General features: G+C 44.6%; 1 protein-coding gene across 1 annotated transcript in view; it reads right to left on the bottom strand.

Moving 5' to 3' along the window:
- LOC105891590 (citron Rho-interacting kinase) overlaps positions 1 to 7500 on the bottom strand; it is a 63385-nt gene that overhangs the window by 48773 nt on the left and 7112 nt on the right. The gene's annotated exons all lie outside the window — the stretch shown is intronic.

Below are 7500 nucleotides of genomic sequence, written 5' to 3'. Positions count from 1 at the left end.
CTCTCTTCTTTCCATTGTTGGCTGTTCTTATGTAAAAGCTGCTCTCTGCTTCTTGCGCCTAAAATATCCACCAGCCTGGGCGTGAGTCAAAATGAGGATGATTCAGAGACTACATTAGTCCATCATGAACTTAGCGTCCTGCTATTCCCCAATCCACGGCCATCTTTGAAACGACTATGCGCTGTTCTGTAAATGAAATTATAAACAGACGATGAAACCCAAAATAACGACTATGGTTTAATAATTAATTCCAAGTTGAGATAATTGGTCCCTGTGATGCAAAAGAGTAAAAATAGCCCTCAGCTCACCATGGCAAGGCATTGTTTTAACCATGATGTGTGTGTGTGTGTGTGTGTGTGTGTGTGTGTGTGTGTGTCTGTGTATGTGTGTGTCAGCTCACCATGGCAAGGCATTGTTTTAACCATGGTGTGTGTGTGTGTGTGTGTGTGTGTGTGTGTGTGTGTGTGTGTGTGTGTGTGTGTGTGTGTGTGTGTGTGTCAGCTCACCATAGCAAAGCATTGTTTTAACCATGGTGTGTGTGTGAGTGTGTGTGTGTGTGTCTGTGTGTCAGCACTAATTGGTAGCCTCTTCATCTGGAGGCGCAGGTGTCACCTTTACCCTTAATGTACAATATGGATTGAAACTTTCTCTGCAATTTAAGACTTCCTCTAAGCCAAATTTGGATTTTGCCATGATATGTACTGTACGTATTTATCAATTCCAAATAAAGAAGTACACTGTGTGTGTCAGCTCACCATAGAAAGGCATTGTTTTAACGCCGCTGACATATCTCTTTTTATTTCTTCTTTTCAGAGAGAACTTGTTGAGTGACAATCAGCTGTATTCAAGCAATCACCAGAGTCAAGTCACGAGGAAGGCACACACTACCTCTGTGTGTGTGTGTGTGTGTGTGCGTGTGTGTGTGTGTGTGTGTGTGTGTGTGTGTGTCAGCTCGAGCTGTGGAAAATCACATTAAGCATTCATACTGCTCCTTTCAGTCTTTTCCCATACATATGACTGCCTTTGAGATGAGGGCAGAGAGAGAGAGAGAGAGGGAGAGAGAGTAGAGAAAGGGAGATGAGGGACAGCTATAAAGAGTTTCTATTAAAAGAACAGGCTTCACTCTCACTCGCCCACACCATAGCCCCGCAATGCTGTACCCTTTCTATCTCCCTCCCTCTCTTTCTCTCTCTCCCTCTCCCTCTCCCTCTCCCTCTCTCTCTCTCTCTCTCTCTCTCTCTCTCTCTCTCTCTCTCGCTATCTCGCTCGCAGCTACTCCCAGGATCTGTACACACACGCACACACATGTACTCAAACACACACACACACACACACACACACACATACTCAAACACTGTGCTGACAGCTATTCACTGACGAAACAAACTCAAGCTACAACAAACAGATCTCATCATCATTCTGTGCAACAGCCAAACAACACAATTCCACCTACACACTCACACACAGGTGAACACAACACAAAACAGAAAATAACAACACACTTTTGCCTACACACTCACACACAGGTGAACAAAACACAACACACAAATAACAACACACTTTTGCCTACACACTCACACAAAGCTGAACACAACACAACACAACACACAAATAACAACACACTTTTGCCTACACACTCACACACAGGTGAACACAACACAACACACAAATAACAACACACTTTTGCCTACACACTCACACAAAGCTGAACACAACACAACACAACACACAAATAACAACACACTTTTGCCTATACACTCACACACAGGTGAACACAACACAAAACAAAAATAACAACACCGTTTTGCCTACACACTCACACACAGGTGAACACAACACAACACAACACACAAATAACAACACACTTTTGCCTACACACTTACACACAGGTGAACACAACACAACACACAAATAACAACACACTTTTGCCTACACACTCACACACAGGTGAACACAACACAACACACAAATAACAACACACTTTTGCCTACACACTCACACAAAGCTGAACACAACACAACACAACACAACACACAAATCTAGCTGTCCATAGCAAACATGACCACGTCCACCGCACGTAGTATTCACATAACATATACTCATGCAGCAACACAACAAAACAAACAACAAACAAAAACAAAAGCCCTCCAGTGAACAGCATCATAACACATCTTCACTGCTACAGAAATACTTCTCACATACAACATATGCCACATTATCAGTACACAACAAATTGACTATTAGCACTATCGACTAATAACACAATACTCTTAATCAGTAGCTGGTACACTATTTTCTCCAATCAGAAGCCCTCAGCACACAACATTTTCCAATCAAAAGTGAGTGGAGCATTCTCCAATCAGAAACCAGTAGAACACACCATTCTCCAATCAGAAATCAGTAGAACGCATCATTCTCCAATCAGAAACCAGTAGAACACACCATTCTCCAATCAGAAACCAATAGAATATATCATTCTCAAAGTGGAAACCAGTTGAACACAACATTCTCCAATGAGAAACCAGTGTAATAAAACATTCTCCAATCAGGAACTAGAGGAACACACCATCGAATAACAGTGGAAGTATAACCCTTGCCCAATGGGAACCATTGGTACCCAATTGGGAACCCAACATTCTTCCACCAGAAACACACAACTAACACAAAGGATGATGAGTGGTTGCATTGTAGACTTAACACATTCAAAACACACACCTCAGAACCCAACAGACCACTTCAAACCGACATCTCAACACACACACACACACACACACCCAACAGACACTCAGCATACATCTTTACTAACACACTCCTCAAACTCAAGGTTAGTAGTGTGTCTCACAGGCAGAAAAGCAATCACAGCAATCACCAGGACCCCAAGTAGGAGTGGATGGCTGTCAGCATGCTTGTTTACTGTTTACTTGTTTCCCCAACCTGATAGTCTCTGCTTTTATGTGCAGAGGCTCTGCTTTCTCACAAGGCGCACCAAAGAAATAAAACAGGCCAACAGCCAAGGAGGTAGATAAATATATAACTGGCAAAAAGGCAAACAAGTATAAAACAGGCAAGAAGTCATTTGGGGGGTTTGGAGTATGCTGTCTGTGTAGTCTGACATGACCTTGTACAGCATTTTCACTGTAGTAAAGCTTCAGAAGCTGCTCCAGAGACCAGGCACCAATTCCTCTGTTGACAACACACACACACGCACGCAAACACACACACACACACACACACACACACACACACACACACACACAACCCTCATATATGAGTCTATATATCAACTCTTATATATGAGTCCACAGATGAACCCTCATCGATGAGTCTATATATCAACCCTTAAATACCATATGAGTCTACATCTTCATCATCCTTTTCAACTTGTTTCCCATCAGCTAGCAGATTCCCCCAGAATGGATCCAGCTATAAATTGACATAAATCAGGTGGAATCAGCCGTCATTTGTCCCTGCTGAAGTAACCATAACCTGCACGTCCCAAAGGAAAGGGCCGTGTGTATGTATGTGAGTGTGTGTGTGAGTGTGTGTGTGCGTTGTGTTTGAGTATGTGTGTGTGTGTGTGTGTGTGTGTGTGTGTGTGTGTGTGTGTGTGTGTGTGTTGCGTTTGAGTGTGTGTGTGTGTGTTGTCAACAGAGGAATTGGTGCCGGGTCTTTGGAGCAGCTTGGCCATGGAGTGATTTCAGTCATTCACATAAGAACTTTGTGAGAGCGGGAGAGTGTTTTTCCGGATCGTTCTCTTCGTGTTAGCTGTCAAATCTATCAAAACGGAACGAGTGGCCCACGCACCACTGAAGGAGCACTATTAACTCTCTCTGTCTCACTAAAGTAAACGGTTACCTATGCGCCGAAGAGTGCCGTTTGTGTTTTTTTCTACTGAGGTGATGACAATGCCTCTAGCATTCAGTAATGATGTTCTTCTGAAGAAAGAGACAATAGATTATTAGTCGCAGTATTATTGTGGATGCTGTGCGTCTTGTTTCTTTGTTTCAGGGGAACGCCATAGAATAAGAGAGAAGCAAGATGCATAGAGAACAGAGGAATGACGATAAACTCTTTTAATCATGCCAACAATATTACATTAGCCTTGGTCTAAATGTAGCAGAATTGCCTTGTGTTATTAAATTATTAAATGTCTTAAAATAGCAGAAGTACATGCAGAACTACTTTTACTTTAACTTTTACAGCAGAAACTCCAAACTAAACTTAGAGAGTGTGTGTGTGTGTGTGTGTGTGTGTGTGTGTGTGTGTGTGTGTATATCTGTGTGTGTATGCATGCGTGCATGCGTGTGTGTGTGTTTCTCCCAGAGCTTAGGGCTAGGGGGAGTGGATTCACACAGCTTTGGACAAACAACAATGGCCGACTTACGTTACCTTGCAGAATAATTTGCAAGTGATCAAAATATGAGAATTGTGGGATTGCTAAATTAGCCTACTTTCAGCCAGCACTCTAAAGAGGCCAGCAACACTGAGGCATTCTTCTGAGGAACATCTGAGGAACATCTTACATAATTTACAACGAGAAAAAAATCAACACAGCGTTTCTGGGGGGGGAAAGTGTACTTCCGTCTGATCTCCGCAGACAGCTGTGAAACTGTAGGAGGGTTTTGAAGCCAGGAACCGCGGCGGTGCGCGGAGAGGCCTGCCATCCAGAGCGAACATCACGCATTCCCTCGAACCGCAGCAGTGCGCGGAGAAGCCTGCCATCCAGAGCGAACAACACGCCTTCCCTCAAACCGCAGCACTGCGCGGAGAAGCCTGCCATCCAGAGCGAACAACACGCCTTCCCTCAAACCGCAGCAGTGCGCGGAGAAGCCTGCCATCCAGAGCGAACAACACGCCTTCCCTCAAACCGCAGCACTGCGCGGAGAAGCCTGCCATCCAGAGCGAACATCACGCCTTCCCTCTCAGCTTAATGGAGGAGCAGCTTGCAAGGATGCACACTTGGACTATTCTATCTGTACACCACACAGCTTTCTAAAGATTTCCCTAAAGCACAACGCAGCCCTTTAAGCTATTCTGTCTCTCTCTCACATACACACAATCTAAGGGAATTGAGACGTTCTCCTTTAAGCACATACAGTCTGAGGTCCCCTTGGGTCATCCTGATGTGACGGCCCTTGCTAGAAGTCGTCTTCTGATTCAGTTGCATTGTCTGCAGTGACAAATAAACCCTTGTATTTCAAGGAACGTGTAAGGAACATTATTTACGGAACGTGTAAGGAACATTATTTTCCAGTGCAGCCATGGAGACTTAAGCAAGATGTGATGCTGCGTGGTTTTCTCAACAAGGTTTCATCTACTCACACACACTCAGGCCGGAGACTCACACACACTCAGGCTGGAGACTCACACACACACACACTCAGGCCGGAGACTCTCACACACTCAGGCTGGAGACTCACACACACTCAGGCCGGAGACTCACACACACACACTCAGGCTGGAGACTCACACACACTCAGGTCAGAGACTCACACACACTCAGGCTGGAGTGGCTTGGTGCGGTGGTAGGATCTGACTGCAGTTGTTCTTTTTGACTCATGAGCGTGACTGACAGCTGACTGATGCAGGTATCGTCTTGACCAGGGCCGGTGTCTACGTCACCGCAGTTGGATGTGTGTGTGTGTGTGTGTGTGTGTGAGAGGTGGCATCTAGTCAACAGCGCCTCAGCACAGGGTGTTGTGTTAGCCTTTGACCTTGCCTATTCCCTACTCAGTTTTGGAACGCATTCATTGTTAGCTTTGTAGCGAAGGGAGAGCGTGGTCACCACACCAACGCTAAAGAGCCAGGCTCGATGGCATGGCAGTCAGAGCACATACTCATCTGTAGTGACGGCACATCGTCACAAGCTTGTTTCGGCAGATGGCTATCGGATCCTTGGCTGACCTGTGCATCACCATTCGGTTCTGGTGTCTCACCGTATCGGGCCCGACTGAGGGCCATGTCCCCTCTTGTCCGGTCTCAGGCCGTCTCTGATTCTGGACCTGAACTGGCTCAGATTTGGCCCAGATGTGTGTGACCGACCCCTTCACGTGTCATACTGAAAAGGCATGTACTGAGTGGGCGACATGCACGTCCACGTGAAGCCCAATATGCCTCAGCTAGCATATGCTTGTCAAAGCATGTTAGCGCCATTGCGGTGTGTTGGTTGGCATATTCGACCAGCCACAATACACATGCCTGCACACAATAGATTCAAATTCTATTTAAGGTCATCCTAGACTCCAGATGGAAGATATGGCATGGGTTTGTCATGGGTCTGGCACATATCTATCATAGGTTTAGCATGGGACTAACACAGGTTTAGCATGGGACTAGCACAGGTTTGGCATGGGTCTAACACAGGTTTGGCTAGGGTCTGGAGGATCTGTGCCAGATCAGGGCCAGATACTGTCCAGAACCAGCTGCTCTACTGGGCATGGTGGTGCTATGTGTTGTTCTCGTGTCTGACTAGATGTTATAAACCCCCTTATGTAATGGTTAGTGAAGTGGATCAGTGACAGCATGCTAAAATGGAAGGACCCATGAAATGGAGGACAATCCCCATTAATCATCACAGCAACACCACCGGCAACCTCCCATAGCAATTAGCCACGCTAGCAGTCTAGATTAGAATACCCATAGCAATTAGCCACGCTAGCAGTCTAGATTAGAATGAGAAGCTTCAACACGCCTGCAGTCATATCAGGGCCAGCCAGTGGTGGGTCCTGGCATTCAGTACATGGGCAATAGCCCAGCCTGCTAAAGCTGTCCCCTCATCCGCCTCCAGACCTAAGGGTTTTACACAAGGGGAGGACCCACTATCAAATATCCATCTATGGTTAAGGACATTACAGTTTTTCTCGATTGCTTAAACACAATTTTGACTGCTTTGTTTTGTTTTTCATTTCACTCACACAATTAGCACAACCACACACCCAATGAGCAAAACACCTCAGATCCATTGCAAAATGAAACACTCTTGTAAAAACTATACACTAATTTAACAAAACCATATTTTGTTACCATATGAAACACACACGTTGCATATGACGGAATTCTGTTTGTACCACTTACACACTGCTGTTATAAACCTAAAACACTTTTAGCAATTCTACTTCTCAGTGATTAGAGTAGTGTAAGTGAAGTACATAGAGAAAGTGCAAATATTCAATAAATTCACCGAACACTACACAATACCAATGCTGCAGACTGATCAAAATATTATTTAATTCTCTCCATATACACAAATCAGTCAAACATGGAGAATCACAACAAAAACAACTAAACTTGTCTCAGTTTTCATAACTGCATAACACTTGATGGCTGTGTTCAACTAATTGCCACAAAGTGTGGTAATTTGACTTGCAGTGCTTTGGAATTGCAAGGAAGTGACATCTTGATATACGTCTGTGTCTAAAGCATAAAAGTGTGTTTAGTGTTTTGCAAATCACTTGTGTGTATTGTTTCGCAAAAAGTGTGATGTTGACATGTGCTTATAGT

Source organism: Clupea harengus, chromosome 7 (assembly GCF_900700415.2).
Source record: "Clupea harengus chromosome 7, Ch_v2.0.2, whole genome shotgun sequence".
In the NCBI taxonomy this organism is placed as follows: domain Eukaryota; kingdom Metazoa; phylum Chordata; class Actinopteri; order Clupeiformes; family Clupeidae; genus Clupea; species Clupea harengus.
Note: the sequence above shows the minus strand (reverse complement) of the source record. Positions and strands in the feature narration are given on the sequence as shown.